This window comes from Toxotes jaculatrix, chromosome 3, assembly GCF_017976425.1.
Source record: "Toxotes jaculatrix isolate fToxJac2 chromosome 3, fToxJac2.pri, whole genome shotgun sequence".
In the NCBI taxonomy this organism is placed as follows: domain Eukaryota; kingdom Metazoa; phylum Chordata; class Actinopteri; family Toxotidae; genus Toxotes; species Toxotes jaculatrix.
The window spans coordinates 290,146-302,772 of NC_054396.1; positions in this window are offsets into that span (position 1 = coordinate 290,146).

The following is a 12,627-nucleotide window of genomic DNA, read 5'->3' on the forward strand; positions in this document are numbered from 1 at the left end:
AGAATGATATTGGTGAGCACTGAACGACAGCACTGAGCACTGAAACTTTGAGACAGATTTTCAGAGGCAGAATCCAAAACACCATCCTCAGCCAGAGAGTTCTGCCTGATGCCCCTTGTTCCTGCGTACCTCTGCAGCGTGGACTTCCTGTCAAACAACGTAATAAAGCGTCAGAGACAAACTAAAAGAATGCCAGTAGGTGGGGCTTCTGTGAAACTCTAAGTTTCATGTTCCACAGAAGTCCCATTTTTTATCTGGGAAAACCAGAAATACAGTCAACTGCTGAGGTGTTGAAACATTCCGGAAAAATGAATACATGAAGAGGCAGAAACCTGGTGCTTCAGGAAGTCTTCATAATATTCAACCTTCTCATCTATTGCTCTTCATATGTCAGACCTTGTTTGCTTCCAGAGTTCAGGGCATCAGATATTTAATGTTTAGCCTCTCTGAGGTGTTAGTAGTTTAATAAAATCTCATTTTCATGTTAACACACAAGTAAAACAACATCCAGCACTCTCTCTGGCCACTTTTTTTCTGTTCATCATACAGTCGTCAACTTAGCATTCACTCTAGTTTACAAGCACCAGGAAGACATATATCATATACTGTATGCAAAGTTCTTTGGCAGTGGTCTATGCAAATTTAAAAAGGTATGAAAAAACAAGACCTAATCTGCAGTGTATGTGTTCTGGGAGTGGAAAAGAGGTTTTTAAAAAGAGTTGGAAAGCAAAATAATTGTAAAAAAAAATTAAATTTAAAATTTCATTCATTTGCATTTAATTTATTCTGAGTCTCTTTTGACACTAGTTTATGTGCTGCCAAGGCAGGTGAATTTACTTCCTGCTGGCTTGAGCCATGGAGATCATCCAACCTCTCACAGAGAGCCAAAGTGACCCTTCACTCATTCACATTAGCCTCATTACATCCCTCTGAAAACGGAAAGAAGTGAAAGGTTTTCTTTATTAGGGATAAATAAAACCTCATAAAACCTTAACCAAAGCTTAGTTTTAATTAACTCTTACATTAATAATACACTAAATCCTCACAATATTCATTGTATCATATATCATAGCATTTTTGGGTGGACCGCAACACTTGATGAACGTGAATGTCTGTTGTCGACTGATAAAGTTACACCACTGGTCAGCCCAATGCTGCATGACTGAGTGATGGAGTTATACACCATTGGTGAGCTGGCCAGAGTCTCTCCATTGGCCGTTGCTCTTTCAAAATGACTTTTCAGACCCTTCACTGACCACAGGACAGAGTCTCCAGTATTTCAACATGAGTGGCTGGTCAGGCTTTCCCTCCACAGACACATCTCTCTGTGAGCCTCATTCTATGACTAGATGTGAATAAGCCTCTAACTTTCTCTCTGACTCCTCATTTAACTCCCACGTAACTACCGCTGAAATCACAGCACAGCCATTGTCTTTAACTTCTCTGTCTGGTGATTTTGTCAGACGAAGTCATGGTTGTAAAATCAGGATTTTAGCAGCAGCAGAACAGCAGCATTGAAATGTCTTGATGTGATTGCTAGTTAATATGAATCTTACAGGGATGAGTTTCAGTCAGTGTTTTATATTGTTCCATTGTCTGACACAGAAACAGAGAAACATGTGAATGAGAACAGCTTTACTGTGAATTACTGTGAATTCAGCTGAATTAAATGACTATATGTGAGCACAGGGGGAAGGAGAGAAGCAAACAGACAAAGGAACCAACTGAAACTAGACAGAATGAAAATACTAAGACATGAATATGATAATTATCGTATTATCGTACGTTACCTAGCAACATTTAGCGACTTTTCAAGTGTTAGCTACTTTCCATTCTTTACACTGGTTCCACAACAGTATTCAGCTACGTCCTCAATTTCTCATATTGACCATATGTGGTCCAGACCAATTATCAGGTTTTGACCTAGTGTTCTTTGATAATAACCATCCACTTTATTCAGTATTCCTGCATTGGATTCAAACTGTGCACCTATGCTGTCATAACACGTTTTTAGAGTTCTAGAGTAATTTCTTTGATCATTTTATAAATTGTTAAGGATTGCGTTAGTTTGTTTTGGTTGTGTGAGAATATAAAACCAAAGCATGACTGGGCTCTCGGTAGTACACTCACCCTGGACTAATAAAATGATATTAACAATCATTAACAAATTATCAGAGAATGGGAGGACTTTCTTTCTCACGCAGCCTCTGTTTGAGGGTGGTGAGGTGGGCCTCCCGGTTCTCCTTGTTGACCTCCATCTTACTCCTCTGCCTTCTCACTGAAGTTTTTGTTCACCTCATGTGCCTTGTGGAGAACCACCTGCACATGCTCTCTTATTTCCCGCCAGCTACTTCAGCACCATGGCCTCCTGGGACTACAGCAGCAAATTCAGAGAACAGAAACAAAGAATCAGTTTTTCCTCAAGACCAGCTGACACTTGTAAAGGTGCAATCAAGATATTTACCACCCTGTAGAAGTAAGTCACCATAAAATGTCTGCAGGGTTTGACTTAATGACTTTTACATTTCGAAAGTCACTGACTCATGATGTTTTGAAATTGTGCTGAGTGTGCTGACACTCACCACCCAGTGAGTTTCAGCACACTCCCTCAGATAATCCCTCGGCTCAAATGAGTCACTTTATTATTCTTTGAATCTTTGGATTAGAAAAAACAAGTTTTAGTTGTGCTGGTTGTTTACAGCCCAATCTCTTCAGTGCCATTTGTTTCAGACTCACCAAGTTTTAATCAGAAATGTGGAGTCACATATTTATTTTGTCTTTGATTCTATTTTTTGTAACTATCATCTTGCACACCCTTTTGATTGTATTTCTCCTGTCATTTTCAAAATAATGTTAACATCACACTCGTTCCAGGTCACATTCTGTTTCATGTTAGCATCCATCGGCCAGTCTCTGTGGCTCTTGCAATAACACTGAGGATGCTTCGAATTCAAAAAACAACAACAAAAACAGGGGATCTCAGAATGATTCATTCTTTCACAGCAGGGTTTCATAAACATCTTGTACTATTGCTTTAAGGTGATGAGGAATATATGCAACTGTATGTCACAGAACAGTAGCCCTTCAAACTACAGCAGATTCAGCAAACCTGTTCAGCATCATCGTCTGCCAAAACCATTGTGTTCAGAGGAGCCGTACTCTGAGTTCAGCATTGCTTTAGAACTGGCAAAAGTAGGATCTTAAAATGTCACTTTAACCATGTCTTAACATATCCCACAATTTGGGATGATTCATGTTTCATCCTCTTTAATATGAGTGAGTAATATAACCATACAAACGTCACATGTCCAAAATAACCAAAGGAACTGAAATAATTGGAGAACAAGCTGTGACGTTTTGCTTGGCAGGATGAAAATGTTTTGGCAGTGACACTGTCAACGGTTCCTCTCCTGCATGTTCAGGTTCTGCAGGCTGCTGCAAGCAAAACTCATGAGCTTTAAAAATATTCAAAGATACCAGGCGACCCTAAGATTGTGAACTCTGTTGAAGATGCTTAGAGCAACTGGCTATATGGTGTGTTTTCCACACAATACGCACAGTATCTGTACAGTATCTTCCTCCTCTCCTCAGGAGCCTCAAGCCTTGTCTTTTTCTTTTTCTCTTTTCCTGAAGTCTATAAATGAAACTCACTGCTACTACTACAACTACTACTATTACACACACACCTTATTGTGTATAGAGGTTGTTGGGATATGGTTGTTGAAGCGTGAGCACAGCAGAGACAGTATGGATATCTCCTTGATCTTGTCTGTGAAGGCTGAGAGATAAAAGAGAAAGTGTTACATCTGTTACATCTGAAATCATCTAAACTTTGTCTACTGCCTAATGATTTAATATAAAGGCACACCCACTAAAGGTGGGTGTGTAACACAAGTTACTTACTAACTTTAACTGTATGGCTGTGTTCAAACTATGTTTGATTCAACATCTTCTTTACTCTCCTGTTAGCTTTGTTGTGACAATGGCAAAAACGACATCTATATCATTCTTTTTCACAGCAGAGTACCGTAATGATAATTAATAATAAAGCAATAATATCAAAACAATAATATACTAATTGTTCATTAATTATTTATCAACATGATTCTGCTTATCTATACTGTAAAATATCTACTGACAGTGAACAGGCAGCCTCTGGCCTGGATCCAGGTGCCAACTGTGATTCTGTAAATTATACAGGTGAAATAATACATTCTGATCACCAATCCAACCATCAATTTAATCCTAATTTATGTCTTCTGTCCTCATTTATCCAATGGAAAAAAAAGTTCTTAAACAGTCCTTAAATATGGAAACAAAATGATAAATCGTGGGTTTTGAAGTTTTGTAGCTACTCAGCAACAGTTCTCAGTGTGTTAACTGTGAATCTTTCAGTTCACCAGAGTCAGTTTACAGTTAAATCCATGTGTTCCCTACATCAGACGATTGAAATAATTAATGAAGGTATCCCAGATGTCCCCGCTTTGTAATATTACGCACCATTGTGGAGATTGCCTTTGTGTTTTTCTTGATTTATTTCTTTTCTATGATTTAGCTCCTTGTTTAATTTGTATTTATTTGTATTTGTGTGGCCAGATACTGCTGAGTCACTGGTTAAAAAAAACAATCTAGGTATCAAAATACTGATTTAACTCAGTACAGTCTTAAGTCCTGTGACCCATTTAAAGTTTCAGCCATATTTCTACATGAAAGTTTGACAAAGCAGCATGGCTCCAAAAATGTTTGGATTTGATCATTTTCTCAACAGCTTCCCATTCTTTTTCCACGGGAACTTTTTCATTTTTGTTTCCGACGTATGTCGCCCTGGTTAGTTGAATTGCTACCAAAGTCATTTGCAACTATTCCTGATCAAACTGCACTTTTTGGTGTATGTATTTTGGCTTTTCAATACTGTTTCAATACTGTACTGCATATTAACAGAACCATCTCTCAACCAGACATCCTCAATGATGACGCTCCCTTCACATATCAGCATGAACACAACATATCAGCATGAACTCAACTCAACATGAACAGGGGTTGTGGTGGAACCAGAGTGACAGGTTTGTCTTGTCAACATGTGAGTCTCTGTCATGTGCTTGCCATTTTCCCTTTTTGAGTTACCTTGTACTCAATACAGCTAAAAATGTGCCCCCTCATCCTTCGGTAAAATAAAAGTAGAAATGTCATGATAGAAAAGTACTCCAGCCATAAGTCCTGTATCAAAAACATTGTCTTTATCAAGTCAAAATTTCAGTTTGTTCAGTACTCTGGTTTATGACCCAATACCTGCAAAATGAATAACATTAAAGTCAGAGACACGTCAAGGAATGAACTTTTTTAAAGCAAATGGTTACTCGGTTAGAGCACTGATACAGCTTCTTCCCCTTGATGAACACATATGTGAACATTAGATCTCAGTTTTATCAGCAATGAAATTCCAAATAAGGATAGCCCATAATAGCATTGGGAGTGTAATCAGCAGAGCAAACAGGTTACATGTTGATGCACTTCCCCTGCATGAATATGGATGTTTACTAGCCAAACTAGCCAAACAGCTGTAAATATTTAACTTACATATTGCATATTTTATTTTATTTTGTCTTATTTTATTTTTATATTTATTTTATTTATCTTCTAACCCCTTTATTGCACCACTCACTACTGGACTGGTACCCATTTCATGTTTCATACTGTTTATTGCATATTTGTATATTTTTATTACATATTTGTACATTTGTACATATTGTATATAGATTTGTTACCTTGTTTTTTACCGCTAGAGAGACAACAACTGCCGGCAAAAAATTCCTTGTATGTGTATGCGTACTTGGTGAATAAAGCTGATTCTGATTCTGATGAGCCTATGGCTGTAAAGGACACTGCTTTGCCTGAATACCATGTACCATTACTAATTACTTAATTAGTGCTAATTGGCAAGTGTTAGCATGCTAACATGCTAAAATAAGATGGTGGCCATTGCCTAAGTACCGCCCAACAGAGCTGCTAGCAAGCATAGTCTTAGTCTTGTGTAAATCATTTGACACACTCATGACTCACACATATCTCTTCTGTATTTGCTGTGTTTACCTTTGGACATTAGCTTCTGCAATATAATGTAATGTCACCACATGACACATGACTGGTCACTCTCAGAACTTGAGCTGCAGTCTGCAGTTATAAAGTTTTGACAGGATCATAAAAAATGGCACAGGTAAATAAAAAATTCAATGCAGAATTATTCAGTTTATGAAAAAGCCTACATCTTTTAATATTTAACATTCATACATTACATTACATTTCAATAATCTGATATGCCTTTACTCAGCACTGCATTCTTTGTACCATTGTAACCCTTGGGTATCTTAGGTACCGTGTATTTCTGTGCCTCTTCAGAGCACTTTGAATTGCCTTGTGTCTGAATGGTGCTTTATAAATAAAGTTGCCTTGCCTTGCCTTGAGTTGGTGATCCTTGAATGGTGATATTATGAAAGTTATTTTGATGCTTTTAATGGAATTAGTCCATATAGCCTGGTAAAGAATTTGTGTATTTATTTATTTATTTATTTGAAGCACATTATGGACTACATAGACCAAAACTAAATTTCACAGACCAAAACAAATGTTTTCTGATGTTAAACAATTATTTGATTGTAAAAAAGAAAAGTCAAAGTTACACGATGCAGACTGCTATGTATCTTTTTGTGTCTCTGAGGTATCAAGTTCTCTTTGGTCAGAAGTAGGTTAAAGGCTTGACACAATAAATGATTAAAATATTAAAAGATAGATTAAAAAAAAGGAATCCATGCACATTTATAAGATTAAAATTCCAAGAGGGAACAACATACACATCCGAGTTACTTTAACTTTTAACTGATCTAAATTATAACAAATAAAAATTGGGTAAATCAAAACCCACACTTAAGAAATTAAGTTAAATAGCTGAACTAAAGATTTTACCAAGATTTCTTAAGTTTGTTGTTTGAAGTTTTGAGTTTTCCTCAACCTTTTCTTTGTTACAGTGTAGCTTTGTGTTGGACATTTCACCCTACACAGAAATTGGCAGATCAAAACTTCAGAAAGAAACTGGACACAAGTAAGATATCCGAGGCACATTACGTTATAAACACATAGTCCTGTGAATCCAAACTCAGAACTTCTTGTTTGCACTTGTCTGATGTCACAGAAACTGCAGGGACTGCAAGGATTATTATCATTATTTACAGTGCTCATATTACGCTCATTTACAGGTTCACACTTTTATTTTGGGGGTCTACTTGAAAAGGTTTAATGTTAAAGAAACATTATTTTTTCTCATACTGTACATTGCTGCAGCATCTCTTTTCACCCTCTGTCTGAAACTTTAAAAAAAAAAGCTCAGTCTGCACTGACTGGTCAGTTCCCCCAGGTCTGTAATTTCTAGCTCTCTGTCACATAATATTAGGTCTGCGTTTGTGTATAAACTTCGTAAGCCATAAATGCACCTGTCTTTTCAAATGCATTTGTGAGACAAGGCCTACAGAGCCAAGTGAAGTAGAATTTGTTGTGAGGTGCTACAGTGGTAACATGTTAGCAAGTGCATGTAGTACAGTGTAAATGTAAATGCTTACAGTAATTACAAGGATCTAGGGGTGGAAAGCAGAATATGAAACAAACACTGTGAAACATTAGTCAAGAAATTATTTGTGGAACATACGTGAGTAATTAAAGTAATAGTGTTGTGATTACAGTTGTAACCTACATATAACATATAACAGTTACCATGTCAACAGAACTCAAAGCTTTACTGACCTTATAGAGTAACTTGCTTATGTAGTTGAAAAACTTATCAGTAACTTAAATATAAGCAGCTACTGTATTAACTGTTCTGTGTCCAGTTGTTGCTCTGTTACATTTTTGAGCAGAAGACTCTCAGACTGCCTCAATCTCAGCAGTACAGAAACGAAGTATCATGACCAAACAGAGTGGACACTGTTGGATGAAAGCTGGATTTGAATTTTAATTTGTCCATTCAGAAGAAGCAGTAACACAATAGTGTAAAAGAAAATTGTGCGTGACAGTGACAAGAAGAGTGCTGAGAGGAGAGTGAATATTGGACTGGCATTCATCCAGGGACCAGAAACCTAACCTTGCAAGGTGATAACACCTGGCTATCATTACTGAATTAATTAAAGTTACTCATTAACAGTTGGTGGTGGTAGGTGCACCAAGAAATGAAACAATGCAAGGTACAACACGTTCCTGTGGGTTCCACAGGAACGTGTGGGAACACATTAAATCAAGCTCACCATCATTTGACAGGATGGCAAGGTCATCGGAGGTAAAGCCCACAGTTATGGCATCAGGTCCAAACTGTTAACACTTAGTTACCACAAGGTTTCTGAACATAGTACCAACCATGTGTTGTTGTGTGTTCACATTCAAGTCCTAGGAGACTCTTCACAGGGGAATTATCAGAGCACAAGAGTGAAAAACAATGGAGACGGAGACAATTAACTGTTCAAGCATCTTATTTACAGCAATTCATGGAAAGTTTCAGTCACTGCAGTAAAATAAAGCCCCAACTGACAACATCTGAACTAATAAACAAGCTCAGATGAATGAATGGTCACCTAAGAAACAAGGAAGAGAGTATACACTATACTGAATGAGAGTATGTGGTGAATACATTACATTTAAGGACTGACAATATATTTTGAAAGAGGTTAAGAGGTAGTTTATCATGTTGGGTTTACACTGTGGGATCTGTGATACTGCAAGTCAGGGTATTTAATAACGTTGCCAGCAGTTGCATCATGGGTGTAAAAGCAGGGCATGTCTGGAGGAGAGAAGACAACACCTTACTTGTAGACCTTGAAAACCTTTCACCTTGAACTTCACAAAAAGACTAGAGGTACCCCGTGGGAATTTTAACCACTAGTAGCGCTACACAGCATTGAAGGTCCCCATTTTGTTTGTGTCCTGCATTCAGACAAGGAGTCACATGCATGTGTATGAGCATGTGGGCAACATAATACACACTCCTGGCACCACTCCTGGTTTTACGGCATTCCAGTGATCAACAGTTGATGGCAGTAGAATGTAAAGAAACTTAGCAGTGTGCCACCAAAAGGCAAGAAAAAGTGTTCCAAGCTGGATCAACTATCTTAACTACGCAAACTTTCATAAATTGCTTGTTACAGCCAGGTGAATAATGCCAAGGTCAAGGAGGTGTGTGTTTCATCATTAGCAGTGCCCCTAAAAGTGCCATACAAGCTTGTATAAAGTGGTATTACTGGACCTGAAGCAGGTAGGAAATATTAGTACTAATAAACAGTACACCTGTGAACAGTGTGTCATCAGATCAGTGCTGACAAAAATACAAAAGGAATGGTTTAAGCTACAAGACTACTGATGCTAAAAAACAACAAGATCTAAAGCAAAGCAATCCATGACTAACATGACGGTCACAGAGATATGTGAGAGAATATTAGAACCTACACTGTAGCCTACAGCAGGTCATGTTACAGTGCCAGGTGCAACAGAGGACAACACTGGACAAGGGCCTGCATTCTGATTGGTACATGGAAGCACGTGACATCACCTTTTTCTAACCCATCCACTTCAAACCAGTGAGAAGGGTAGAGAGAGTAAAAAGAGACACAAAAATCAGAATGTGAAATAACCAAACATTGTCTAACTCAAAGCAGAAAAGCAGAAAGCAATGTGTTATGTAGGATCCCATCACTCTTAGTGAGAATTTTATATTTAAATACACTGAATCTAAGCTCTGAATCAGCTTCCGACATGAGTGATTCAGACTGTCCACTAAGCTGACAAAGCGAAATCTGAAGCATGAAATTATAAGCAGTGAGTTCATGTAAATTAAGAAACAAATCAAGTACTTTTGGCCTCTCTGTCTGCACCATGGCTGCAAAACAAACCAGTCCCACAAGAAGACTTCTTCCTCTGCAAGTGTGTGCGTGTAGGTGTGGCTGTGGTAGGTAGGTGTGTAACTTGTGGGTGTGTGATAAGCCTGGAATAAAGACCACTAATGGCCCCAGTGGGTGTTGCCAAGGTGACATGATGGAGGGTGTGAACAGGCTACCTCTCAACTGCACACACAACACCTGCAGTAAAATATAATGATGTATGTCAATATTTATCAATGACAGGTTTGGCCATGAAGATGGTCCCCAGTTAATAATGAGACTCAATAATGAGAATCACCATGGGTCAATTTGTGTTGTCGTTGTCTGTTGTCTAGTCTTTTTGTAGTTGTTGTTGTTGTTTTGTAGATTTGATTAGTGCTAACTGGCCATGAATACTCACTCATATGCACACATAAGTCTATATTATCCATTATACATTCCACATATGGATTGATAAAGTCTCTAAGTTTATTTGCACCACATTTGATGTTAAAACACACCCTCTGCTGTTCAGAAGGGGCAATGACAAGCCTGCTCAATTGTAACTAATTCCATAATTTTATGCAATGAATAACAAAAAGTAATATTAAAATGTAAAATATTTTTGCAGGTCGGAGGATGTCTTTCATGTGGCTGTGCTTCATTGCATTCAACTTAATAATTATTGGTGTCTTAAGCTAAAGCAGACTGTCAGAGAGGTTTTCCAAAGACTTTCAAGGACACAAGAACTTTTCTTTATGGCTAACAAGGTATTTTGTTCTACTTGTAGAATGTTCTTGTTTCATGTTTGCATTATGCATCATCTTCATTTCATTTGTTTTCAAGCTGTGTGCTGTATAATTTGACCTCTGTTTGTGTTGTGGTGAAGAGAGCTACAACAGGGTTTCTGTACATCAACATACACGATTAAGGCACCTGTTGCTGTGAAGGCTTCTACTTGCTATGCTTTGATTTTGACCCATGACCGATGACTCACAAGTGACCCCAAGGACCCTCAAGGTGTTAAAAACCCCACAAGAAGGTGAAACACCTTCAAGAACCTCAGGTAATCCAGTTGCCTTTGTATAACTTTTGGAAATACCATGCCCTAGATGACTAGGGCATGGAATCTTCACAGACATATATTATGCTCTTATTCTTCAATAAAAAGAACCGCATATATCCCAATATCACATCCAGCTTCATTCCTTAGCCATTGAATTCACAACACATGCTCACAACACACATATACAGGCAGCAAGCAGGTCCTCGGGTATGTGTGTGATTCAGGCTGTCAGCAGCTCCTCTCTACTCTCAACAACCAACTGTAATTCTGGTTTAAACACAACCTGCTATGTGTTGGTTTGTTTCAGCTGCAGCGTTTCCTGTGGTGGTGATTCAAGGATCAAGGAACTTTTATTGTCATACCAGTACATTTACATGTTATGGCACAAAATTAGTACTCAGGTCCCAGTTTAAGCCATCAAGAGCAAGATGTAAAGAGCAAAATATAAACATAAACATAAACATAAGGGCAATAAAATATAAACAATATAGCAAAAATTTAAATAATATATAAACAATTTAAATAAAATATAATAAGATAAGGAAGCAAAGATTAGCATGTGCATAAATATGCATGTGCAAGTAGAAGGTGGTTAGTGCAAAGAGGTAGTCCGCATATTGCACCTATATGAACATGTTGCCCTATGATGGCCAGGTCCTGGCTCCACCCACCTGCTGCTGTTTATTGTCTACAATGATCCATTTCTAACAGATGTTTAATGTTCCACTCTGATACAGATAAATTTTGGATTAATATTCTATGCAGACTGTAATGTAAATAATTACTAATCATGACAGCTTTTTGCTTCTGTGCTCTGTTTCCTATCATAACTGTAATATGCTGAGCATACATTATCCACTAACTGTTCACTAACTGTAATCTAAATGCTGACCCTCTAACATTGTCCATTGCCAACCCTGTTTGTATTATGCTGCATGTCCTTCTCCTCCTCTCCTCCATTCCTAACTGTCCTATCTTCCTCCTTTTCCTCCTTTCACGCAGCCCGGCCATCGGCAGGAGGGTCCCCCATCTGAGCCAGGTTCTGCTCAAGGTTTCTTCCTGTTAAAAGGGAGTTTTTTCTTGCCACTGTCGCCTTATGTGCTTGCTCTGGGGTCAGGCTCTGGGTCTCAGTAAAGCGCTTTGAGACAATTTTCATTGTGGAAGGTACTATATAAATGAAATTGAATTGAAAAATTGAATAGGTATTGCACATGGTTTATAGTGTTGTAGTGCAGGTCAGTCAGTGTGTGGTGAAGAGGGGAGGGGGGCGGGGGTCTGCAGGGTAGGGCTACAGTTCAGCAGTCTTACAGCTTCCGGGAAGAAGCTGTTCCTGAGCCTGGTGGTCCTGCTCCGGATGCTCCTCAGCCGCCTGCCTGAGGGGAGGGGTTGCAAAAGTCTGTGTGCGGGATGGGTGGAGTCCTTCATGATGCAGAGGGCCCTCCCTCTGCATCGTGCTATGTAGAGGTCTGAGGTGGTGGGCAGGCTGTTCCCCACAGTCCTCTGTGCAGCCTTTACCACCCTCTGCAGAGCCTTCCTCCCAGCAGCAGTGCAGCTGCCATGCCATGACAGTGATAGAAGCTCCTCAGGACTGAGCTTCCAAGTCCAGCCTTCCTGAGGAAATAGAGGCGCTGGTGGGCCTTCCTGACCAGATGGGATGTGTTGGTGCTCCAG